The following is a 27314-nucleotide window of genomic DNA, read 5'->3' as shown; positions in this document are numbered from 1 at the left end:
ATTAAATGCCCATGTGGAATGACATATATATATATATATATATATATATATATATATATATAGGAACGACTACCCAGAGGATAATTTATAGGATTACACAAAAACCAATGCCCCAGTTGCCTATCATTTTCTATCTGTAGGACATTCCATTTCACAATTACGGTTTCAAGTTATTGACTATAAACAAATACCCAGAAGGGGTGGTAATATAGAGTTAACTTTAAAAATATGTGAGTTTTTTGGATCTTTAAACTTGAGACCTTACAACCAAAGTGTTTGAATGGGGATATTGAATTGAATATATTTTTGTGAAAGCAGTTAAATTCCATCCATAGGGTGGTTAACGTTTTGAAAAAGGATCAGGTTGCTTACTTTACATCTTATTGTGTATATTTATATGTGTCTTTTGCTCTTATAGATTAATTCTCCTTTTGTTTATATATATATATATATATATATATATATATATATATATATATATATATATATATATATATATATATATATATATATAAAAGAGATAGGAAAATATTTTAATTGTGAATATGATGACCACTAGGGGTCCCCCCCCTCTTATTTAGAAATTATTATTGAATAGACTAGGGATTGAATAATTAAAATGGGAGAGTTTAAGATCTATGACATAATGAAGGGCTTGTAGCTCAAAATGTTGTGCTTTTACTCTACTTCTGAAGGAAGATGGACATTATGGTTTCAGTGGTGCTGCTACTAATTTAATTTTCTATTAGTTGGGGGATGGCTGTGGTAATATTAGTGACTTGCACGCTGTGCGACCTACTAGTGCTGGACATTTCATTTTTTATTTTAGGCTTTCCAAGATGGCCATCACATTGTGGTCATACAGAAAAAGCTGCCACCATATATGTACAGGACAACTGTTCAATTGCATATCTTCTGGTGCAGACTAAACAAGGGGGAAGGATGACTTAGAATCGCAGAGAAGCAGCTCCTTTTTCTCTAGCTCTTGTTGATTTCAAAAAGCCAGAAAGGGCACTGTGGAAATGTGGCGCCGCCCCTTAACCTTTGAACGGAGGCACAGTGAGGTTTAGTTACGCCCCTATAGAGGTTTACTAGTTGCTGTGTGCTTTTAAAGGGACATGGTAGTTATATGTAAAATACATAGCAGTACATTCCATACACTATTAGAAGCAATTTTTAATACATATTTTATTAAAGGGGAGATGCAGTCCAAGTATTTCATGGCTTGCTCAATTACACTTATTGTTAAGAAACACAAAGACCCAGAAGATCCCACATCTTATAGGCCAATATCTCTACTAAATAACAATTATAAGATTCTAACGACCATAATAGCAGAGAGATTGAAGAAAGTGTTACACACTTTAATCCATCAAGATCAATCTGGGTTCATGATAGGTGGAAATCCAGCAAGGAATACAGGGAGTGCAGAATTATTAGGCAAACGAGTATTTTGACCACATCATCCTCTTTATGCATGTTGTCTTACTCCAAGCTGTATAGGCTCGAAAGCCTACTACCAATTAAGCATATTAGGTGATGTGCATCTCTGTAATGAGAAGGGGTTTGGTCTAATGACATCAACACCCTATAATAGGTGTGCATAATTATTAGGCAACTTCCTTTCCTTTGGCAAAATGGGTCAAAAGAAGGACTTGACAGGCTCAGAAAAGTCAAAAATAGTGAGATATCTTGCAGAGGGATGCAGCACTCTTAAAATTGCAAAGCTTCTGAAGCGTGATCATCGAACAATCAAGCGTTTCATTCAAAATAGTCAACAGGGTCGCAAGAAGCGTGTGGAAAAACCAAGGCGCAAAATAACTGCCCATGAACTGAGAAAAGTCAAGCGTGCAGCTGCCAAGATGCCACTTGCCACCAGTTTGGCCATATTTCAGAGCTGCAACATCACTGGAGTGCCCAAAAGCACAAGGTGTGCAATACTCAGAGACATGGCCAAGGTAAGAAAGGCTTAAAGATGACCACCACTGAACAAGACACACAAGCTGAAACGTCAAGACTGGGCCAAGAAATATCTCAAGACTGATTTTTCTAAGGTTTTATGGACTGATGAAATGAGAGTGAGTCTTGATGGGCCAGATGGATGGGCCTGTGGCTGGATTGGTAAAGGGCAGAGAGCTCCAGTCCGACTCAGACGCCAGCAAGGTGGAGGTGGAGTACTGGTTTGGGCTGGTATCATCAAAGATGAGCTTGTGGGGCCTTTTCGGGTTGAGGATGGAGTCAAGCTCAACTCCCAGTCCTATTGCCAGTTTCTGGAAGACACCTTCTTCAAGCAGTGGTTCAGGAAGAAGTCTGCATCCTTCAAGAAAAACATGATTTTCATGCAGGACAATGCTCCATCACACGCGTCCAAGTACTCCACAGCGTGGCTGGCAAGAAAGGGTATAAAAGAAGAAAATCTAATGACATGGCCTCCTTGTTCACCTGATCTGAACCCCATTGAGAACCTGTGGTCCATCATCAAATGTGAGATTTACAAGGAGGGAAAACAGTACACCTCTCTGAACAGTGTCTGGGAGGCTGTGGTTGCTGCTGCACGCAATGTTGATGGTGAACAGATCAAAACACTGACAGAATCCATGGATGGCAGGCTTTTGAGTGTCCTTGCAAAGAAAGGTGGCTATATTGGTCACTGATTTGTTTTTGTTTTGTTTTTGAATGTCAGAAATGTATATTTGTGAATGTTGAGATGTTATATTGGTTTCACTGGTAAAAATAAATAATTGAAATGGGTATATATTTGTTTTTTGTTAAGTTGCCTAATAATTATGCACAGTAATAGTCACCTGCACACACAGATATCCCCCTAAAATAGCTATAACTAAAAACAAACTAAAAACTACTTCCAAAACTATTCAGCTTTGATATTAATGAGTTTTTTGGGTTCATTGAGAACATGGTTGTTGTTCAATAATAAAATTAATCCTCAAAAATACAACTTGCCTAATAATTCTGCACTCCCTGTATACGCAGGGCATTTACGGTTATAGATCACTTTTGGAATAAGTCAGACAATAAAACATACAAAATTGTAAAGGATTTAGCACTTTTATTGGTAGACGCGAAGAAAGCGATTGATTCTATAACATTGGACTAACTGTTTACAGTCCTAGCGAAGTTTGGGCTTAGTGGTAATATAGCCTCCCTTATTCGTCTTATATATAGAAACCCTCTATCCAATATAATTGTAAACAACGAATTAACATCAAATATCCAACTAGAAAAAGGTACAAGACAGGGTTGCCCCCTCTCACCCCTACTCTTTAACCTTTCAATTGAGCCCCTGGCGATTAAACTCAGAAAGGAGATGATGGGTATCTCTGTTGGGCAGAGTAAATTGCTTCTATCTCTATTTGTAGATTACCTTTTAGTTTTTCACAGTGATACAAACCAGAGTATTAAACAGTTTTTGGACATTGCTAGCCTCTTCAGTACCTTCTCTGGGTATAAGATTAACTTAAATTATGTGGATTATTCCCCCGCAAGCCCCAAGAAAAACTGCCCGTTTAGAGAGGTAGAGAAAATTAAGTATCTAGGTATTATTATTAAGAAGCAATATTTAAAATATGATTCTGTTATCAAGGCTAGACTGATAACATTAGACATGCAAAATATACTCTGCCAATATGATACCTATATTTGTTCACAATGTATGCTCCATCTGCCACATGTCAAGTCACAGGCACATTTAAAACAAGTAATTTTGCAATCACTGGCACCAACCCTCTGAAATGCACTTTTTCGGGCTGTCAGACTTTCCCCTAACCTCTCCTCCTTTAAATGTTCCCTAAAGACCTTTTTGTTTAGGGAAGCTTATGACCTGACTCATTAACAAATAACCTTAATTTACCTAATAGTTGCCCTCTATCTCCTCACTAATATCATTCTCACCTTTACAGTCCCCACCACCTGTTTCCCATCCTCCTACCCATCTAGATTGTAAGTTCCCACGGGAAGAAGGCCCTCAATTCCCCCTGTATTTGGTGGAATCTAGATAGGTGGGAGGATGGCAAACAGGAGGTGGGGACTGCAAAGGTGAGAATGATATTAGTGAGGAGATAGATGAGGGTAACTGTTGAGTAAGTGAAGTTAATTTGTTAATGAGTCTAGTGATAAGCTTCCCTGAGCAAAAAGGTCTTTAGGGAACGTTTAAAGGAGGAGAGGTTAGGGGAAAGTCTGACAGCTCGAGGAAGTGTGTTCCAGAGGATTGGTGCCGCACGAGAGAAGTCCTGTAGTCTAGCATGAGAGGAGGTGATGGTAGAGGTCGCAAGAAGCAGGTTATTGTTGGATCTTAGGGGGCGGGCTGGAGTATATTTGTTGATGAGTGAGGACAGGTAGGGTGGGGCAGCATTGGTGAAGGCTTTGTAGGTCAGGGTGAGAATTTTGAATTTAATTTTGCTGTGAATGGGGAGCCAGCTAAGGAACTCACAGAGAGGTGCAGTAGAAACAGAGCATCAAGAGAGGTGGATTAGCCTTGCAGATGCATTTAGGATGGATTGAAAGAGAGAGAGAATGAGAGAGAGAGAGAGAATTAGAGAATGAGAGAGAGAATGAGAGAGAGAATGAGAGAGAGAATGAGAGAGAGAGAGAATGAGAGAGAGAATGAGAGAGAGAGAATGAGAGAGAATGAGAGAGAGAATGAGAGAGAGAGAGAGAGAGAGAGAGAGAATGAGAGAGAGAGAATGAGAGAGAGAGAGAGAGAGAGAGAGGGAATGAGAGAGAGAATGAGAGAGAGAGAGAATGAGAGAGAGAGAATGAGAGAGATAGATTGAGAGAGAGAGATTGAGAGAGAGAGAATGAGAGAGAGAGAGAATGAGAGAGAGATAGAGAATGAGAGAGAGAATGAGAGAGAGAATAAAATTAGAAGTAGTTCGGTTTTGGATATTATTTGTTTAGGTGGTGAGAGGCCATCCAGGAGGAAATGCCAGATAAGCAGTCGCTGATGTGGGAATTGACAGAATTGACAGAATTGTGACAGAACCCAAGGCATAGTAATGGAAGGTGTCTATATTCCCTCAAAAGTGCTGCAATGCGGGGTATGGTCTGACAACCCCAGGGAGAATTGTTATGTTTGTTTACCACATAGAGAAAATATGTGATTTATTTCTGGGTCCCTGAGGTGGAGCATTTGGAGAGTAGGGTGGGCCAGTGCTCCACCCCGCAGTTTGAAGGTAACACATTATGTCGAAAAGTCCAGTCCAGGAATTCTGTCTGACTCAGCTAGCTACTCACCTGCATGTGGTAATTGACAGCAGGTGCTAATAAAATCCCCAGTCAGGGGTTGAGAGGTAGATTTGTTAGCAGTAAAGGGAAACTGCAAACACTTTCCTGAGAGACTGAGAGGAATTATCACTAAAGGACAAAGTTTGAAAGGTCTGTGCAATATTACTTTTGTGAAAAGCTACTTAGTGCAGACAGTTGTACTTGTTAGTAAGTGCTCAGTGGAGCAAGCCTCTTTTGTTTTGTTTATGCTTATTTTGCCTGTTTTTGCCAGACCTGATAATAAACAGACTGTATTTTATAAAGCTACAACCTTGTGTGGTGTTTCCAGCTTTGAGGATGGGTGTGTTTCCAAGATCCCAGGTCACATATGGTGGATGTAGTGGACAACACACTGATAGTCTGTTAAGGAAACAATACCACACTTAAAATGGAGGAAGTTGTAAAGGCTTTAGTACAGGCTACGGCCTCACAGCAACAGGCCACTGCCAGACAGCAGAAAGCTACTGCCAGCCAGCAAGAAAATATTGCAGTACTACAACAACTGGTATTAACACAAAGAGAGGAACAGCAGAATATTACACGTACCATGCAGCAGGAGATTCGAGTCCTATCTGAAAGACTGGGCAGGTGTGCTGCAGAAATTCCACACAGTTCTAAGACTCTGAGAGTGAGTAACTATTTGCAAAAGATGGTGCCTACAGATGATGTGGAGGCTTACCTGATGGCTTTTGAAAGGACAGCCGAAAGAGAAGGGTGGCCTGCGTCTGAATGGGAAAGCCTTCTTGCGCCATTTCTGAGTGGAGAACCTCAGAAGGCATATTATGATTTGGAGCCTGAGCAGGCCAGTGACTATAAAAAGCTAAAAACAGAAATCTTGGCCCGACTGGGAGTAACGACAGCAGTGAGGGCCCAGCGATTTCACTCCTGGACTTGCAGTCAAGACAAAGCCGTGAGGTCACAGATGTTTGACTTGATACATCTTGCTAGGTCAACTCAGCTAGTCACATTGTGGAACAGCTCGTGATGGACCGGTTCCTGCAAGGATTGCCTGTTTCCCTGTGGCGGTGGGTCAGCCAGAGTGAACCTAAAACTGCTGACGGTCTAGTTGCCCTGGTGGACCGCTATTTGACTGCCGGAGAGTTTCTACAAATCCCCAACCAGGAAAGACCTAGAACCCCGAAGATCCAGAGTCCCAGTAAATTGGGTAAGACGGTTCCGGGGAAAAGGGGGTATCGGGAGGAGAAGATGGGTTTTTACAACCCGAGGGACATTACAGCAAGGGACAAGAGTTTTGTGAGGCAGGAAGGGTATACAATAGCCTCAAAGATGTTGTCTAATGCTAATATTAAATGTTTTAAATGTAAAGAGTATGGACATTTTGCAAAGGACTGCCCTGAGAATGATGTTTCTATGGAATGTAATGTTGGCAATATGATAGACAATTATTCATTGTACTCTCGCTCAGTATATGTAATTACCAAAAATGATTGTTTAAATGGCCACCCTTGGTGCACTGTAAGGGTGGAGTGAAATGAAATTAAAGCTTTGCTGGACTCTGGTAGCATGGTTACGCTCATAGACAGGAGTCTGTTGAGAAATACTCCTATTGATAATTACCAGAACCTAGATATTGCTTGTGTCCATGGGGACATACACAAGTATCCAACTGCTAAAGTACTTATTGAAACACAAAATGGCCCTATAAATCATAGCGTTGGTTTAGTGGATAAATTCGTAATGAAATGATAATAGGCAGAGATTTTCCCCATTTTTTTAATCTAAGGGATGCTGCTGAGGAAAATTCACCGGATTCAGTAGAGGTTTGTGACTTTCCCTTTTCTGATTTATTGGGGGATGACTTAGACAAAAACTCCTGCTAGAAGGAAACACTCAACCCCTATGGAAACCCTAGTTGGAGGTAATACTGAACAGAATAATACAGGTCAATCTAATATATCTGAACCTGATGTAGAAATAACTGACCTAGAGGTTAGCCCAAGTAACTTTAGGGCTGCACAATGGGAGGATCCAACTTTAGCTGTGGCTAGAAACTATATTTCCATAAGAAATGGCACCCCCATTAATACTGATAAAGCGCTCACCTATCCATACTTTGAAGTGGAAAATGATTTATTGTACAGAGTTGGGAAAAAGGAGTCTGTCAAACAGCTGTTAGTACCCCAGGCATATCGACACACTATATTAAACCTGGCACATAGCCACATACTTGGGGGGCACTTGGGGATTGAAAAAATCAGAGAGAGAATTCTTAGGAGGTTTTATTGGCCAGATGTAATGGCATCTATCACAAATTATTGTTCTTCTTGTCCTGAATGCCAATTAACTGCCCCTCTTACAGCATACCATTGCCCCTTGGTGCCCTTACCCATAATTGAGGTCCCATTTGAACGCATTGGTATGGATTTTGTGGGTCCTCTTGTGAAGTCTGCAAGGGGACACCAGTATATATTGGTAATAGTAGACTATGCTACACGTTACCCTGAGGCAATACCCATGCGTACTACTTCAGCAAAATCAATTGCTAAGGAGTTAATGTTAATGTTCAGCCGTGTTGGGATTCCCAAAGAAATATTAACAGACCAAGGCACTCCATTTATTTCGAGAATTACAAAGGAGTTGTGTAATCTTCTTCATATAAAGCATCTGAAAACATCTGATGGTCTGGTAGAACGATTTAATAAGGAGGATAGGTGAGAATTGTTTAATAAAACACTAAAGGCTATGCTCAAAAAAGAATTGAAGAATCCCAAAGTGACTGGAGTAGCCCAATTGTACTTGTACCAAAGCCTGATGGCACAATCAGGTTTTGTAATGATTACCGGAAGCTGAATGCAATATCCAAGTTTGATGCATACCCCATGCCAAGGGTTGATGAACTTGTGGAGAGACTCGAGAGAGCCAGGTACCTTACCACATTGGATTTGACCAAGGGTTATTGGCAAGTGCCGCTTACAGGACGGGCAAAGGAAAAGACAGCCTTCTCTACTCTAGATGGGCTCTTCCAATACAAGGTGTTACCTTTTGGCCTACATGGTGCTCTAGCAACATTTCAAAGAATGATGGACCGGATCTTAAGGCTCATTGTGCCGCAGCTTACTTAGATGATGTGGTCATACATAGCGAAGATTGGGAGTCTCACTTGCCAAAAGTGCAAGCTGTCCTTAATTCCATAAGAAATGCCGGTCTGACAGCAAATCCGAGTAAATGTACCATTGGCTTGGAGGAGGCCAAGTATCTTGGCTATTCCATTGGAAGAGGAATAGTGAAGCCACAACTTGCTAAAGTTGAAGCCATAAGGAATTGGCCACAACCTATGATGAAGAAACAGGTCAGAACATTTCTTGGGCTTGTTGGCTACTACAGAAGGTTTATCTCCAACTTTGCTACTATAGCGGGTCCTTTAACTGATCTCACTAAAGCAAAAGCTCCAGTAATAGTGAAATGGTCCTCTGAAGCTGAACAGGCATTTCAAAATCTAAAGGAAGTCATATGTAGACAACCAGTGTTAGTCACCCCTGATTTTTCAAAGGAGTTTGTTTTACAGACGGATGCCTCTGATGTAGGGCTTGGGGCAGTGTTTTCCCAGGAAAGTCAAAGTGAAGAGCACCCAATACTATACCTGAGCCGGAAACTTCAACCTAGAGAAAAGAACTATTCGATTGTTGAAAAGGAGTGTCTAGCAATTAAATGGGCTGTTGAAACTCTCAAATATTATTTGTTGGGCAGAAAATTAAGACTAGTTACTGATCATGCACCTCTCAAATGGATGAGTCAAAATAAAGATAATAATAGTAGAGTTACACGCTGGTTCCTTAGTTTGCAACCCTATCTCTTCTCAGTAGAATACAGGGCAGGAAGTAAACAGGGTAATGCTGATGGCCTTTCACGTATGCATACGCTTTTGGCCATGGTCGCTCACCCCACTAGGTCTGAGCTGGCAGGGAGGATGTGTTACAGAACCCAAGGCATAGTAATGGAAGGTGTCTATATTCCCTCAAAAGTGCTGCAGTGCGGGGTATGGTCTGACAACCCCAGGGAGAATTGTTATGTTTGTTTACCACATAGAGAAAATATGTGATTTATTTCTGGGTCCCTGGGGTGGAACATTTGGAGAGTAGGGTGGGCCAGTGCTCCACCCCACAGTTTGAAGGTAGCAAATTATTTCAAAAAGTCCTTTCCAGGAATTCTGTCTGACTCAGCTAGCTACTCACCTGCATGTGGTAATTGACAGCAGGTGCTAATAAAATCCCCAGTCAGGGGTTGAGAGGTAGATTTGTCAGCAGTAAAGGGAAACTGCAAACACTTTCTTGAGAGACTGAGAGGAATTATCTCTAAAGGACAAAGTTTGAAAAGTCTGTGCAATATTACTTTTGTGAAAAGCTACTTAGTGCAGACAGTTGTACTTGTTAGTAAGTGCTCAGTAGAGCAAGCCTCTTTTGTTTTGTTTATGCTTATTTTGCCTGTTTTTGCCAGACCTGATAATAAACAGACTGTATTTTATAAAGCTACAACCTTGTGTGGTGTTTCCAGCTTTGAGGACTGTGTGTTTCCAAGATCCCAGGTCACAATATATATATATATTTATATATATATATAGCTAATTATTTTCTGTCACTTGTAACTTCACAATATGTACCTTTATGTTAAAGGCTGACTGGCTGACTCCTAAATCTTTCAGGCTGTAAATTTGTTCAATGAAGAGTCCTCACTGAGTCTCCCTTCAACCTTGGCAATTCAGCACTGTCTGCAGCATAGACTGACTGACTGGACAGTGTCAGCGCAGCCCGCAGATCTTGTTGCTGTTGTGACGTCACGTGCATGATCACGTGACGTCCGACAGTTTGACAGTCACTACAGCGGCAGGCGGCTCCGGTCCGGACTACACATCAGGATCTCTGATCAGCTGAGCGGAGCCAGAGCCTGTAGACAGACAACAAGTGGACACGGGCTGTGGGCGGCTGCCTGTCACTGGCTGCCAGGGGGTTAAATTAAGTATTACAAAGTATAAATACATTTAAAAAGTTAAAAAGAAAAATAAATAAATAAAAAAATTCAAAAGCAAACTACCTAAGGCTATGTACGTTTTTTTGGAAATAAAATTACCGGGCAGTAGCCTGAAATACCGGACAGTCCGTTCTAATAACCTGGCGACCCTAGTAGGGAATAGATTATTGCCAATAGTACTATGCTTTATCACTCAGAGCTGGTCTAGGCAGGGACTCCTTGCTGCACCTTCTCTGAGTGATCAATGTTTAAACTACCACAAATCAGAAGAAAAAACCTTACAAACATCTCCTGCACACTAGGTAAGGAGCTGTGTTGATTTTTTTGTAAAAGAGGGGTGTTACTTGACTATTACTATATATAATTTATTGTTTGCATCTTTGCATTATTTAGTCTGACAGTAATCTTCATATTTTAGCACTTTGCATTGTTTGCAGCTTACTGAATTTAGTAAGAGTTTTAAACATGCTCCATTTCCTAAACATAGTGCAAAAATATGAAAATTTCTGTCAAACTGAATAATGCAAAAATCAATTTGCCCCTAACAGCTCACCCAGTCTGGTGATGTGCATAATCACGCAATATTATTTGTCTGCCTACTTTTGATAATGTGTTGTAACAATAACCATATACCCAGAATGTGTTCCAGAGACTGGTATTGACAATATTATGGAGTAGGTTTAAGAGATTGGTGATGTAATCTGTATAATAAGCTATGAATAAGTCTCTAAATTATACTATTACTATCAAATGGGTGTGTTTTGATCACAGAACTTAGTGGGCGGAGCAGTTGAACAGTAGGTCGCCAATACTCCGGTAACCTGCTTACTTGCTCTGCTGCAAAGTGTCCCTGGGATTTTTTTAAATGTTGGCAACAATAGTTTTAGGGTACAAATGCCATCATGACGTAACTGTAAACAGTGATTCACTGTTTATGCAAGAGACAGTGGGGCCTATTTACTATGGTGCGAGCGAACATGATCCAATATAGCGGATCTTGTCTGCTGCACATCGATAAATGCTGACAGCATGCGCTGTCGGCATTTATCATTGCACCAGCAGTTCCTATCCAGTTCTTTTTGCCTCTATTGCCACCAGTTCAGGAATCGCTGTACCCGCCTGGCCGGGTGTTTTGCAGTCTACCAGGATTTTCGTTGGAGCCCCTCCTCCCCCCCCGCCGCAGGTGCGTCATTGGAGACGTCGAGTGGAGCCTCGGTCTGGTGCAGTGAGGAAGTGTGCACTACAGGATCGCCGGATAGAAGCTGTGGGACCATTGCAATGTACTACAGGTCCCTGTACAGCGCCGGAGCTTGAGTTGTCCTGGAGTATGTGCAAACGCGACAGGTATCTCATTCCCAGCTATTTGGAGGTTGGGGGGGGGGGGGGAGCTGTTTTGGAGCATCATATTACTGGTTTTTGAACCATTACTAGTGACTGTCACTTTTGGAGTTCCTGTGATTATTTGTTTGGCAATATCGCATATATATATATATATATATTTGCCTTCTATACAGCTTGGTGTCTACCTCCTTTTTCCTGTACATAATATATGGCACATAATATATATAATTATATGCTTCAGGTAAGTTCTTTTCTGTTAAAGTTCTTCTCCTAACTTAACAGTACAGTCCAGCCCCGAAATACGAGGCAATCCGTCTCTGAACGAGAGAATCAGCAAAACCCCAGATGTATGTTTCGGCCTAGTGTGGGCCTCGTCAGTGAGGTGCAGCCATGTCCCTCTAGGCACACCGAGCCTCTTTTTGCTCAACATGTGCCTTTCACAGCGAAGTTACCAGGTTGAGTGCTTCTCTCTTTTTATATATGCAAATTATGACTCTAAGGGGAGTCTCCCTAAGTGTGATGCGGGAATCCAGATGTGGACTTGTTGCTCTGTGTGCCTAGAGGGATATGGCTGCACCTCACTGACGAGACCTACACTAGGCTGGGCTGAAACATACATCTGGGGTTTTGCTGTTTCTCTCGTTCAGAGAGGGATTGCCTGGTATTTCGGGGCTGGACTGTACTGTGAAGTCAGGATCAGACTGATATGCTTCAGGAAAGTTCTTCTCTGTAAAAAGCACATGTTAAGCAAAAAGAGGCTGCTTTTTGGGTGGTAACTAGCTATAGAACAAGCTATTATGCTATTGTTTGTTCCTAGGTTGAGCTCTTCTCTCTTTTTTATTTCTGCAAATTATGACACTTAGGGAAGTCTCCCTAAGTGTGATGCGGGAATCCAGATGTGGACCTGTTGCTCGGTGTGCCTAGAGGGACACGGCTGCACCTCACTGACGAGGCCCGTACTAGGCTGAAACGTACCTCTGGGGTTTTGCTGTTTCTCTCGTTCAGAGAGGGATTGCCTGGTATTTTGGGGCCGGACTGTACTGTGAAGTCCGGATCAGACTGATATGCTTCAGGAAAGTTCTTCTCTGTGAAAGGCACATGTTGAGCAAAAAGAGGCTGCTTCTTGGATGGTAACTAGCCATAGAACAAGCTATTATGTTATTATTCATTTTTAGGTTGAGCGCTTCTCCCTTTTTATTAATGCAAATGATGACACTTAGGGAAGTCTCCCTAAGTGTTATGTGGGAATCCAGACGTGGACCCGTTGCTCTGTGTGCCTAGAGGGATATGGCTGCACCTCACTGACGAGGCCCAAACTAGGCCGAAGGGGTACGTCTGGGGTTTTGCTGTTTCTCTCGTTCAGAGAGGGATTGCCTGGTATTTCGGGGCTAGACTGTACTGTGAAGTCAGGATCAGACTGATATGCTTCAGGAAAGTTCTTCTCTGTCAAAGGCATATGTTGAGCAAAAAGAGGTTGCTTCTTGGGTGGTAACTAGCCACAGAACAAGCTATTATGCTATTGTTCATTCCCAGGTTGAGCGCTTCTCTCTTTTTATTTATGCACTTCTATATGTGTCTATGTCTATATATGTGTACATATGTATTTATATATTTTTATGTGTATATACAGTATGTCTGTAAATACATATATACACATATAAATACTTATGTATGTATATATATATATATATATATATATATATATATATATATATATAACACATAGAAACACCCAGCACTCACCAGCTAGCTCACAGCTAAGATAAAATCACAACTGGAAAGGTTAGTCACCACATCTGGCCAAATGGGAAAGCTCAGGCACCACGTCAAGGTCCTTTCCTTAGCCTGAGTCCCTAACACAGGCACACCATCATGCGAGCATGCATTAGGCTAAGGAAAGGACCTTGACGTGGTGCCTGAGCTTTCCCATTTGGCCAGATGCGGTGACTAACCTTTCCAGTTGTGATTTTATCTTAGCTGTGAGCTAGCTGGTGAGTGCTGGGTGTTTCTATGTGTTGTATTACTTTTATTTGTAATCTCCCTTGGTTCTTGCACCCATTCCGGACTGGGGTTAACTGCCTGTGGCTCTGGTGACATCACAGCTTTTCTGGAGTGCTATTTAGCACCCAGGGCTGGATGTTACTGAGTCACAGGATGTGTACCTGATCCGGTCTTGGAGTGCAGTTCCCTTCCATGTTTTGTATTTTCTATGGGTGATTACAGCCACCTGTGCACCCCTTCTTTGTTCTCAGTTTGTTTAGCTTTGTGAGCTCGCATGATGGTGTGCCTGTGTTAGGGACTCAGGCTAAGGAAAGGACCTTGACGTGGTGCCTGAGCTTTCCCATTTGGCCAGATGCGGTGACTAACCTTTCCAGTTGTGATTTTATCTTAGCTGTGAGCTAGCTGGTGAGTGCTGGGTGTTTCTATGTGTTGTATTACTTTTTATTTGTAATCTCCCTTGGTTCTTGCACCCATTCCGGACTGGGGTTAACTGCCTGTGGCTCTGGTGACATCACAGCTTTTTTGGAGTGCTATTTAGCACCCAGGGCTGGATGTTACTGAGTCACAGGATGTGTACCTGATCCGGTCTTGGAGTGCAGTTCCCTTCAATGTTTTGTATTTTCTATGGGTGATTACAGCCACCTGTGCACCCCTTCTTTGTTCTCAGTTTGTTTAGCTTTGTGAGCTTGCATGATGGTGTGCCTGTGTTAGGGACTCAGGCTAAGGAAAGGACCTTGACGTGGTGCCTGAGCTTTCCCATTTGGCCAGATGCGGTGACTAACCTTTCCAGTTGTGATTTTATCTTAGCTGTGAGCTCGCTGGTGAGTGCTGGGTGTTTCTATGTGTTGTATTACTTTTTATTTGTAATCTCCCTTGGTTCTTGCACCCATTCCGGACTGGGGTTAACTGCCTGTGGCTCTGGTGACATCACAGCTTTTTTGGAGTGCTGTTTAGCACCTAGGGCTGGATGTTACTGAGTCACAGGATGTGTACCTGATCCGGTCTTGGAGTGCAGTTCCCTTCCATGTTTTGTATTTTCTATGGGTGATTACAGCCACCTGTGCACCCCTTGTTTGTTTAGCTTTGTGAGCTCGCATGATGGTGTGCCTGTGTTAGGGATTCAGGCTAAGGAAAGGACCTTGACGTGGTGCCTGAGCTTTCCCATTTGGCCAGATGCGGTGACTAACCTTTCCAGTTGTGATTTTATCTTAGCTGTGAGCTAGCTGGTGAGTGCTGGGTGTTTCTATGTGTTGTATTACTTTTTATTTGTAATCTCCCTTGGTTCTTGCACCCATTCCGGACTGGGGTTAACTGCCTGTGGCTCTGGTGACATCACAGCTTTTTTGGAGTGCTATTTAGCACCCAGGGCTGGATGTTACTGAGTCACAGGATGTGTACCTGATCCAGTCTTGGAGTGCAGTTCCCTTCCATGTTTTGTATTTTCTATGGGTGATTACAGCCACCTGTGCACCCCTTCTTTGTTCTCAGTTTGTTTAGCTTTGTGAGCTCGCATAATGGTGTGCCTGTGTTAGGGACTCAGGCTAAGGAAAGGACCTTGATGTGGTGCCTGAGCTTTCCCATTTGGCCAGATGCGGTGACTAACCTTTCCAGTTGTGATTTTATCTTAGCTGTGAGCTAGCTGGTGAGTGCTGGGTGTTTCTATGTGTTGTATTACTTTTTATTTGTAATCTCCCTTGGTTCTTGCACCCATTCCGGACTGGGGTTAACTGCCTGTGGCTCTGGTGACATCACAGCTTTTTTGGAGTGCTATTTAGCACCCAGGGCTGGATGTTACTGAGTCACAGGATGTGTACCTGATCCGGTCTTGGAGTGCAGTTCCCTTCCATGTTTTGTATTTTCTATGGGTGATTACAGCCACCTGTGCACCCCTTCTTTGTTCTCAGTTTGTTTAGCTTTGTGAGCTCGCATGATGGTGTGCCTGTGTTAGGGACTCAGGCTAAGGAAAGGACCTTGACGTGGTGCCTGAGCTTTCCCATTTGGCCAGATGCGGTGACTAACCTTTCCAGTTGTGATTTTATCTTAGCTGTGAGCTAGCTGGTGAGTGCTGGGTGTTTCTATGTGTTGTATTACTTTTTATTTGTAATCTCCCTTGGTTCTTGCACCCATTCCGGACTGGGGTTAACTGCCTGTGGCTCTGGTGACATCACAGCTTTTTTGGAGTGCTATTTAGCACCCAGGGCTGGATGTTACTGAGTCACAGGATGTGTACCTGATCCGGTCTTGGAGTGCAGTTCCCTTCCATGTTTTGTATTTTCTATGGGTGATTACAGCCACCTGTGCACCCCTTGTTTGTTTAGCTTTGTGAGCTCGCATGATGGTGTGCCTGTGTTAGGGATTCAGGCTAAGGAAAGGACCTTGACGTGGTGCCTGAGCTTTCCCATTTGGCCAGATGCGGTGACTAACCTTTCCAGTTGTGATTTTATCTTAGCTGTGAGCTAGCTGGTGAGTGCTGGGTGTTTCTATGTGTTGTATTACTTTTTATTTGTAATCTCCCTTGGTTCTTGCACCCATTCCGGACTGGGGTTAACTGCCTGTGGCTCTGGATACATCACAGATTTTTTGGAGTGCTATTTAGCACCCAGGGCTGGATGTTACTGAGTCACAGGATGTGTACCTGATCCGGTCTTGGAGTGCAGTTCCCTTCCATGTTTTGTATTTTCTATGGGTGATTACAGCCACCTGTGCACCCCTTCTTTGCTCTCAGTTTGTTTAGCTTTGTGAGCTCGCATGATGGTGTGCCTGTGTTAGGGACTCAGGCTAAGGAAAGGACCTTGACGTGGTGCCTGAGCTTTCCCATTTGGCCAGATGCGGTGACTAACCTTTCCAGTTGTGATTTTATCTTAGCTGTGAGCTAGCTGGTGAGTGCTGGGTGTTTCTATGTGTTGTATTACTTTTTATTTGTAATCTCCCTTGGTTCTTGCACCCATTCCGGACTGGGGTTAACTGCCTGTGGCTCTGGTGACATCACAGCTTTTTTGGAGTGCTATTTAGCACCCAGGGCTGGATGTTACGGAGTCACAGGATGTGTACCTGATCCGGTCTTGGAGTGCAGTTCCCTTCCATGTTTTGTATTTTCTATGGGTGATTACAGCCACCTGTGCACCCCTTGTTTGTTTAGCTTTGTGAGCTCGCATGATGGTGTGCCTGTGTTAGGGATTCAGGCTAAGGAAAGGACCTTGACGTGGTGCCTGAGCTTTCCCATTTGGCCAGATGCGGTGACTAACCTTTCCAGTTGTGATTTTATCTTAGCTGTGAGCTAGCTGGTGAGTGCTGGGTGTTTCTATGTGTTGTATTACTTTTTATTTGTAATCTCCCTTGGTTCTTGCACCCATTCCGGACTGGGGTTAACTGCCTGTGGCTCTGGATACATCACAGCTTTTTTGGAGTGCTATTTAGCACCCAGGGCTGGATGTTACTGAGTCACAGGATGTGTACCTGATCCGGTCTTGGAGTGCAGTTCCCTTCCATGTTTTGTATTTTCTATGGGTGATTACAGCCACCTGTGCACCCCTTCTTTGTTCTCAGTTTGTTTAGCTTTGTGAGCTCGCATGATGGTGTGCCTGTGTTAGGGACTCAGGCTAAGGAAAGGACCTTGACGTGGTGCCTGAGCTTTCCCATTTGGCCAGATGCGGTGACTAACCTTTCCAGTTGTGATTTTATCTTAGCTGTGAGCTAGCTGGTGAGTGCTGGGTGTTTCTATGTGTTGTATTACTTTTTATTTGTAATCTCCCTTGGTTCTTGCACCCATTCCGGACTGGGGTTAACTGCCTGTGGCTCTGGTGACATCACAGCTTTTTTGGAGTGCTATTTAGCACCCAGGGCTGGATGTTACTGAGTCACAGGATGTGTACCTGATCCGGTCTTGGAGTGCAGTTCCCTTCCATGTTTTGTGTATATATATATATATATATATATATATATATATATATATATATATATATATATATATACACACACATATCCATCTTAAGACATGTATATGTATGTATCTCAATGTTAAAGCCCTTTGCCTGCCTTTTTTTTTTTTTAACACCTGAGATCTCATATCTTTGAGTCTTTATAACTTTTGTGTGCAATATTTTATTTAAATATTTTTTTATTATTAGATTGTATTATTATTATGAGTGTAAGTTTGCTTTATAATGTATTTTTGATGTTTTTTGTGCAACTTTTATATTTAACAAAACAGTTAACTAGAGCTCTGAAGTTGCAGTAATAAATATAGAGAAAATCGCATTTGCGCTTGAGCGATCGCATTTACTTTAAATTTGTAATACCAGCGATAAGACCGAAGAGCACAAACACAACGCAATAAAAAAAGCCGCCACCTTGTCGGCGAAACATGTCAGGGGAGGGTGTTGAATGCTTTTCAACACTCAACAGTTTTTAACTCAGCATTAAAATTAGACCATGCCAACAATCTATTTAGTTGTATTGTAAATAAGTTAATTCTCCGCTACCTCTCTACCTTAATTTAAGCACTAGCGAACCTAGTTATACTCATAAGACTATTTAATTTAACAGGGTTAAACTATAGAAGCATGAATGATAGAATATATGCAACAGTATCAGAGATATATGTTAACTTTCAATAGTTCTACCCAGTAGTATTTCGCTGGTGCCTTATAATGATGTCCTAGCTCCATTGTACAAGCAATATAATTTACATGTAAAGTTAGTGGGAACCTATATTCACATTATATCCTTTTATAACTATACTTATCAGTAGCCAATTCAGATTGTAGCAATTTATGTGAGCAACTTTAACCACGTTTATTAAAACAGCATTGCAGCAATCGATGCTGGCCAATCTGTATAACACACAAGCTACAAAGGATTACTCTTTCCATGTAACCATTAACTATCACCATATTTAAATGTACATTAGGAGCTTTCTATGTGGGAGTATATTATAAACCTTGTCCCCAGGCCTAATTTATTCGGATACTAATGTATCTAACATGCATACAATATAATTACCTTATGCTAGTATAATCTGGCCATTTTGGCATCTATCCAAAATAAACAATATTATCTGCTTAATCCTGAAGATTTAAGTACCTTGGGGAGTGTTGAAATATTTATTTAATATGATATAATATATCCCACTGGTACTTTTATAACAATTATTATTATCTGTTCTGACAATTTGGCAGCCACGAATGCAGAATAATCTAAGGCCTAGATTTGGAGTTCGGCGGTAAAAGGGCTGTTAACGCTCCGCGGGCTTTTTTCTGGCCGCACCATAAATTTAACTCTGGTATCGAGAGTTTAATCAAATGCTGCGTTAGGCTCCAAAAAAGGAGCGTAGAGCATTTTTACCGCAAATGCAACTCTCGATACCAGAGTTGCTTACGGACGCGGCCGGCCTCAAAAACGTGCTTGTGCACGATTCCCCCATAGGAAACAATGAGGCTGTTTGAGCTGAAAAAAAACCTAACACCTGCAAAAAAGCAGCGTTCAGCTCCTAACGCAGCCCCATTGTTTCCTATGGGGAAACACTTCCTACGTCTGCACCTAACACTCTAACATGTACCCCGAGTCTAAACACCCCTAACCTTACACTTATTAACCCCTAATCTGCCGCCCCCGCTATCGCTGACCCCTGCATATTTTTTTAAACCCCTAATCTGCCGCTCCGTAAACCGCCGCAACCTACATTATACCTATGTACCCCTAATCTGCTGCCCTAACATCGCCGACCCCTATATTATATTTATTAACCCCTAATCTGCCCCCCTCAACGTCGCCGACACCTGCCTACACTTATTAACCCCTAATCTGCCGAGCGGACCTGAGCGCTACTATAATAAAGTTATTAACCCCTAATCCGCCTCACTAACCCTATCATAAATAGTATTAACCCCTAATCTGCCCTCCCTAACATCGCCGACACCTAACTTCAATTATTAACCCCTAATCTGCCGACCGGAGCTCACCGCTATTCTAATAAATGTATTAACCCCTAAAGCTAAGTCTAACCCTAATACTAACACCCCCCTAAGTTAAATATAATTTAAATCTAACGAAATAAATTAACTCTTATTAAATAAATTATTCCTATTTAAAGCTAAATACTTACCTGTAAAATAAATCCTAATATAGCTACAATATAAATTATAATTATATTATAGCTATTTTAGGATTAATATTTATTTTACAGGTAACTTTGTAATTATTTTAACCAGGTACAATAGCTATTAAATAGTTAAGAACTATTTAATAGTTACCTAGTTAAAATAATAACAAAATTACCTGTAAAATAAGTCCTAACCTAAGTTATAATTAAACCTAACACTACCCTATCAATAAAATAATTAAATAAACTACCTACAATTATCTACAATTAACCTAACACTACACTATCAATAAATAAATTAAACACAATTGCTACAAATAAATACAATGAAATAAACTAGCTAAAGTACAAAAAATAAAAAAGATCTAAGTTACAGAAAATAAAAAAATATTTACAAACATAATAAAAATATTACAACAATTTTAAACTAATTACACCTACTCTAAGCCCCCTAATAAAATAACAAAGCCCCCCAAAATAAAAAATTCCCTACCCTATTCTAAATTAAAAAAGTTACAAGCTCTTTTACCTTACCAGCCCTGAACAGGGCCCTTTGCGGGGCATGCCCCAAGAATTTCAGCTCTTTTGCCTGTAAAAGAATAAATACAATACCCCCCCCCCAACATTACAACCCACCACCCACATACCCCTAATCTAACCCAAACCCCCCTTAAATAAACCTAACACTAAGCCCCTGAAGATCTTCCTACCTTGTCTTCACCATACCAGGTTCACCGATCCGTCCTGAAGAGCTCCTCCGATGTCCTGATCCAAGCCCAAGCGGGGGCTGAAGAGGTCCATGATCCGGTCAAAGTCTTCATCCAAGCGGGGCAGAAGAGGATCTTCCATCCGATTGAAGTCATCATCCAGGCGGCATCTTCGATCTTCTTCCATCCGGAGCGAAGCGGCAGGATCCTGAAGACATCCAGCGCGGAACATCCATCCGGACCGACGACTGAACGACGAATGACTGTTCCTTTAAGGGACGTCATCCAAGATGGCGTCCCTCGAATTCCGATTGGCTGATAGGATTCTATCAGCCAATCGGAATTAAGGTAGGAATTTTCTGATTGGCTGATGGAATCAGCCAATCAGAATCAAGTTCAATCCGATTGGCTGATCCAATCAGCCAATCAGATTGAGCTCGCATTCTATTGGCTGTTCCGATCAGCCAATAGAATGCGAGCTCAATCTGATTGGCTGATTGGATCAGCCAATCGGATTGAACTTGATTCTGATTGGCTGATTCCATCAGCCAATCAGAAAATTCCTACCTTAATTCCGATTGGCTGATAGAATCCTATCAGCCAATCGGAATTCGAGGGACGCCATCTTGGATGACGTCCCTTAAAGGAACAGTCATTCGTCGTTCAGTCGTCGGTCCGGATGGATGTTCCGCGCTGGATGTCTTCAGGATCCTGCCGCTTCGCTCCGGATGGAAGAAGATCGAAGATGCCGCCTGGATGATGACTTCAATCGGATGGAAGATCCTCTTCTGCCCCGCTTGGATGAAGACTTTGACTGGATCATGGACCTCTTCAGCCCCCGCTTGGGCTTGGATCAGGACATCGGAGGAGCTCTTCAGGACGGATCGGTGAACCTGGTATGGTGAAGACAAGGTAGGAAGATCTTCAGGGGCTTAGTGTTAGGTTTATTTAAGGGGGGTTTGGGTTAGATTAGGGGTATGTGGGTGGTGGGTTGTAATGTTGGGGGGGGGGTATTGTATTTATTCTTTTACAGGCAAAAGAGCTGAAATTCTTGGGGCATGCCCCGCAAAGGGCCCTGTTCAGGGCTGGTAAGGTAAAAGAGCTTGTAACTTTTTTAATTTAGAATAGGGTAGGGAATTTTTTATTTTGGGGGGCTTTGTTATTTTATTAGGGGGCTTAGAGTAGGTGTAATTAGTTTAAAATTGTTGTAATATTTTTCTAATGTTGTTAAATATTTTTTTATTTTTTGTAACTTAGTTCTTTTTTATTTTTTGTACTTTAGTTAGTTTATGTAATTGTAGTTATTTGTAGGAATTGTATTTAATTTATTTATTGATAGTGTAGTGTTAGGTTAATTGTAGGTAATTGTAGGTATTTTATTTAATTAATTTATTGATAGGGTAGTGTTAGGTTTAATTATATCTTAGGTTAGGATTTATTTTACAGGTAAATTTGTTATTATTTTAACTTGGTAACTATTAAATAGTTCTTAACTATTTAATAGCTATTGTACCTGGTTAAAATAATTACAAAGTTACCTGTAAAATAAATATTAATCCTAAAATAGCTATAATATAATTATAATTTATATTGTAGCTATATTAGGATTTATTTTACAGGTAAGTATTTAGCTTTAAATAGGAATAATTTATTTAATAAGAGTTAATTTATTTCGTTAGATAAAAATTATATTTAACTTAGGGGGGTGTTAGTGTTAGGGTTAGACTTAGCTTTAGGGGTTAATACATTTATTAGAATAGCGGTGAGCTCCGGTCGGCAGATTAGGGGTTAATAATTGAAGTTAGGTGTCGGCGATGTTAGGGAGGGCAGATTAGGGGTTAATACTATTTATTATAGGGTTAGTGAGGCGTATTAGGGGTTAATACATTTATTATAGTAGCGGTGAGGTCCGCTCGGCAGATTAGGGGTTAATAATTGAAGTTAGGTGTCGGCGATGTTAGGGAGGGCAGATTAGGGGTTAATACTATTTATGATAGGGTTAGTGAGGCGGGTTAGGGGTTCATAACTTTATTATAGTAGCGCTCAGGTCCGCTCGGCAGATTAGGGGTTAATAAGTGTAGGCAGGTGTCGGCGACGTTGAGGGGGGCAGATTAGGGGTTAATAAATATAATATAGGGGTCGGCGATGTTAGGGGTAGCAGATTAGGGGTACATAGGGATAACGTAGGTGGCGGCGATTTGCGGTCGGAAGATTAGGGGTTAATTATTTTAAGTAGCTTGCGGCGACGTTGTGGGGGGCAAGTTAGGGGTTAAGAAATATAATATAGGGGTCGGCGGGGTTAGGGGCAGCAGATTAGGGGTACATAAGTATAACGTAGGTGGCGGTCGGCAGATTAGGGGTTAAAAATTTAAATAGAGTGGCGGCGATGTGGGGGGAGCTCGGTTTAGGGGTACATAGGTAGTTTATGGGTGTTAGTGTACTTTAGGGTACAGTAGTTAAGAGCTTTATGAACCGGCGTTAGCCAGAAAGCTCTTAACTCCTGCTATTTTCAGGCGGCTGGAGTTTTGTCGTTAGAGCTCTAACGCTCACTTCAGAAACGACTCTAAATACCAGCGTTAGAAAGATCCCATTGAAAAGATAGGCTACGCAAATGGCGTAGGGGGATCTGCGGTATGGAAAAGTCGCGGCTGAAAAGTGAGCGTTAGACCCTTTAATCACTGACTCCAAATACCAGCGGGCGGCTAAAACCAGCGTTAGGAGCCTCTAACGCTGGTTTTGATGGCTACCGCCGAACTCCAAATCTAGGCCTAAGTTTCTTATTTTGGCCAAATCCTTCCATCTACTTATAGACATTATTTACTTTACCTGTGATAATATGAGCCACTGACAAAAGACGTGGTGGTCAATCTAGGTGTGGGACTTTACACTCCGTATTATATTAACTCTCTATAACCAATGTGCAACTCATATCATAGGTATTATCACCCTAAGTACCTAGACAGGCACTCTGCATCTAACAATATGAGCCTGTGACAAGAAACACAGGACCCAAAGTATTGCATATACAGAAGTTGAGACAAACACTTCACCAGTTTGCAACTCTTATTATTTCCATTATCACTCTTAGTGCCTAGATAGGTATCCAGCAACAACAATATGAGCCTGTGACAAGAAACACAGGACCCAAATAATTATTGCCCTGTAAATTGAGAGTGTGAGACCCAAATAATATTTTAGATCTATCTACAATATTGATAAATAAATTTTATCTCCACCACTCTCAAGTACATTTACACCACATTATAGATGGGTGTTTAAGTATTTCATACTAGGAGCAGATACAGTTATATCTCCTGCACTATCACTGGTTGTTGAACCTTACTAGATTGATACAGATGGTTCATTATACCTAAGATACATAACAGATCATATATAAGGGTGGAATTAGTGCCAATATTATACCCAAATTTCTATTCCATCTATCCCAGGACGAGTACATTTCTCCTCCCACTAGTATTAGTGGGGTAGCTGAGTATTCTTTACTGGTCTAATCTTATTGTAATTTTATATGTTTTGTTGTGTTTGTTTTGCAATTTTAACATAAGCTAATAAAGGTTAAATTTTAAACATATCACCTCATTACATCCTGCGATTTTGATGTTTCTCAATTAATTAAGGGAGACTGAAGTGCTATATAGATGCATACTTTTGCCCAACTTCTATGTTGACAATTTTTTACAACGCAATAAACCCCTTATCACTCGTGCTCCACTCGTAATCTGGCCCTTAATCCCTTATGCTCCCTTAAAGGGACATTATACACTAATTTTTTCTTTGCATAAATGTTTTGTAAATGATCTATTTATATAGCTCATAAAGTTTTTTTGTTTTTCTTTAAATGTATAGTTTTGCTTATTTTTTAATAACATTGCTCTGATTTTCAGACTCCTAACCAAGCCCCAAAATCAATACATCGTATCATGTCTGCTCGCATTATGATAAATTGACCCCATTATATCTTACTCAAATTTAAATAAATAATGTTTAATTAACTTTTGAGTGGATATTGTAGTAGAAACTATTCTGTCTGCATTGCAACTTTGTATTATTCGTTCTGCTAATCACAAATAACCATCAGTTTATACGCATTCTATCTAGACTTCTTCACAAAACTAGATACTAAAAACCAACCTCCGAACAATGTTAAAAAATTTGACACCTAATTTGTTTTTTGCTTTTTGTCAAGTTGCTTTTTTGTTAAAAAAACAAAACAAACAAAACACAACAAGTTTGCACACATGGGTAATAGAGCTGTGCGATATGGAATTTTTTTTTTTTTTTTTTGATGAATCTGTGATTTTAATTTTGATCTTATTACAATATTTTTTTAAACATATTTAACATAAAAAATGCATTTAAAGGTGCCGTCTAGTCAAAATTAAACTTTCATGAATCAGATAGGACATGCAATTTTAAAGAATTTTCAACTTTTTTTTTAAACAATACAAATTTTCAAGTAGACTGTCCCTTTAACCGTTCAAAACAGTGGCTTGTTGTTCCCTTTGCATTTTGCACTGCAGACTGAATAGGCTAGAGAAAATAGCCCTGCCAGTCTTTCTTGTCTATGCTCACCTCTGGGCTGAAGCAACAAACCATGAGGCAAATAAAATACCGGCGGTAGCGTTATTCGCTGTGACGCAGGTGTGACGTTTCTTGTTCCGCTCCCTATTTTGTTTTGATAAAAATCTGCAGCCTCATGCCATTTAGATATCGCGTAGCCTCATATTGTGAATAATTGTATCATGCGATTAATTGCACAGCCCTAATGAGTAGCCATTCCAGCCCCCCCAGTGCCATTCCTGCACACACCTCATCCCTGAAGACAGAGAGCTCTCTAGAACAAAAGAGAATATGAGCTGGTGTGGAGCACAGCGTTACTGAATTTAGCTGTCAGGCTTATCTTGATAGTCACTGTTTCCTTTGCTGACAAAACAGGACTTAGACACATAATACTGCAAGGAATGCCCATGGCCCTGCTCTGGTATTTTAATAAGGTTAAAACTTTTTTAGCCAAAATTAAATACTATTCATCACCCTGGGGTCCTTGAATGCAGTGTAAATAGGGATTATTAACCAGGATTAAAATGTTATTACCCTTCTGCGAAGTGCTTGTAGCCATGCCATGCTGTGAAAGCTGTCTTTAACTCCTTCATAACCAAAGTAAATTAAACTAAATAAATAATATGCATTTATAATATAATCACTTGCAAAAAATACATACATTATAATTTCCATACAGTATTTATACAGTCAGTAAGGGCTTAATTTCTGGCTCTAGCATGCAGGGCCGGTGCTACAATATAGGCAGGCAAGGCGACCGCTTGAGGTAGCCCCTGTAGGGGCGTCACAAATGTGGTGCATTATATATATATATATATATATTTTTTTTTTTTTTTAATGTGTATGTTTATTTTTTTAGCTGCCTAACTTTGGCCTCATAGTAGTGGCCATATGTAGCGGCATAATGACTAGAATGGGAGAAAGCATTTGGCTGAAATATCGCATTTCACAGCCCCTGCTTTCTCTGCAAAACTTTAGTAGCATTCATAAAAGCTGGTGGAGCTGGTGACAGCAGTGGGACTTACTTCTACCCACAGCCTAATGAGTATTATTGGGGCCGATAGGCACTTGCAGGAGCACTGACAATCCTCCAACTTTCAATATACTGCAAGATATCTCCTGCACGATACCTAAACATTAAAGTATATAGATGGCCATAACCATTTTTTAGTGTATACATACTTGGAATAATTATACTGTACAGTGTGTTCAATTTCAGTGTATTAATATTCGGCATAAATATGCAGTACAGGGTGGTCAGCATCAGTGTATGGGCACCAATCATCATTATACAGGGCAGCATGTATGTTATCAGTGTGCAGGTACTCTGCATTATTAGACAGTACAGTATGTGTATTAGTGTATACTATAGAAGCCTTGTATTATCATATAGTGCAGAGTGTTGTGTTTATTAGTGTATAGATGCCTTGTATTATCATATAATGCAGTGTGTTGTGTTTATTAGTGTATAGATGCCTTGTATTATCATATAATGCAGTGTGTTGTGTTTATTAGTGTATAGATGCCTTGTATTATCATATATTGCAGTGTTGTGTTTATTATTGTATAGATGCCTTGTATTATCATATAATGCAGAGTGTTGTGTTTATTAGTGTAGAGATTCCTTGTATTATCATATATTGCAGAGTGTTGTGTTTATTATTGTATAGATGCCTTGTATTATCATATAGTGCAGAGTGTTGTATTATTGTATAGATGCCTTGTATTATCATATAGTGCAGAGTGTTGTGTTTACTAGTGTATAGATGCCTTGTATTATCATTTAGTGCAGTGCTGTGTTTATTAGTGTATAGATGCCTTGTATTATCATATAGTGCAGAGTGCTGTGTTTATTAGTGTATAGATGCCTTGTATTATATAGTGCAGAGTATTGTGTTTATTAGTGTATAGATGGCTTGTATTATCATATAGTGCATAGTGCAGAGTGTTGTGTTTATTAGTGTATAGATGCCTTGTATTATATAGTGCAGAGTGTTGTGTTTCTTAGTGTATAGATGCCTTGTATTATCATATATTGCAGTGTTGTGTTTATTATTGTATAGATGCCTTGTATTATCATATAATGCAGAGTGTTGTGTTTATTAGTGTAGAGATTCCTTGTATTATCATATAATGCAGTGTGTTGTGTTTATTAGTGTATAGATGCCTTGTATTATCATATAATGCTGTTGTGTTTATTAGTGTATAGATGCCTTGTATTATCATATATTGCAGTGTTGTGTTTATTATTGTATAGATGCCTTGTATTATCATATAATGCAGAGTGTTGTGTTTATTAGTGTAGAGATTCCTTGTAT

General features: G+C 40.6%; 1 protein-coding gene across 2 annotated transcripts in view; it reads left to right on the top strand.

Annotated features, from left to right (window-relative positions):
* RCAN2 (regulator of calcineurin 2) overlaps positions 1-27314 on the top strand; it is a 339223-nt gene that overhangs the window by 13072 nt on the left and 298837 nt on the right. The window lies entirely within an intron of this gene.

The sequence above is a fragment of the Bombina bombina genome, chromosome 4 (genome assembly GCF_027579735.1).
Source record: "Bombina bombina isolate aBomBom1 chromosome 4, aBomBom1.pri, whole genome shotgun sequence".
Classification (NCBI taxonomy): Eukaryota; Metazoa; Chordata; class Amphibia; order Anura; family Bombinatoridae; genus Bombina; species Bombina bombina.
The sequence above is the reverse complement of the archived record's forward strand: the minus strand, read 5'-3'. Positions and strand labels throughout refer to the sequence as shown.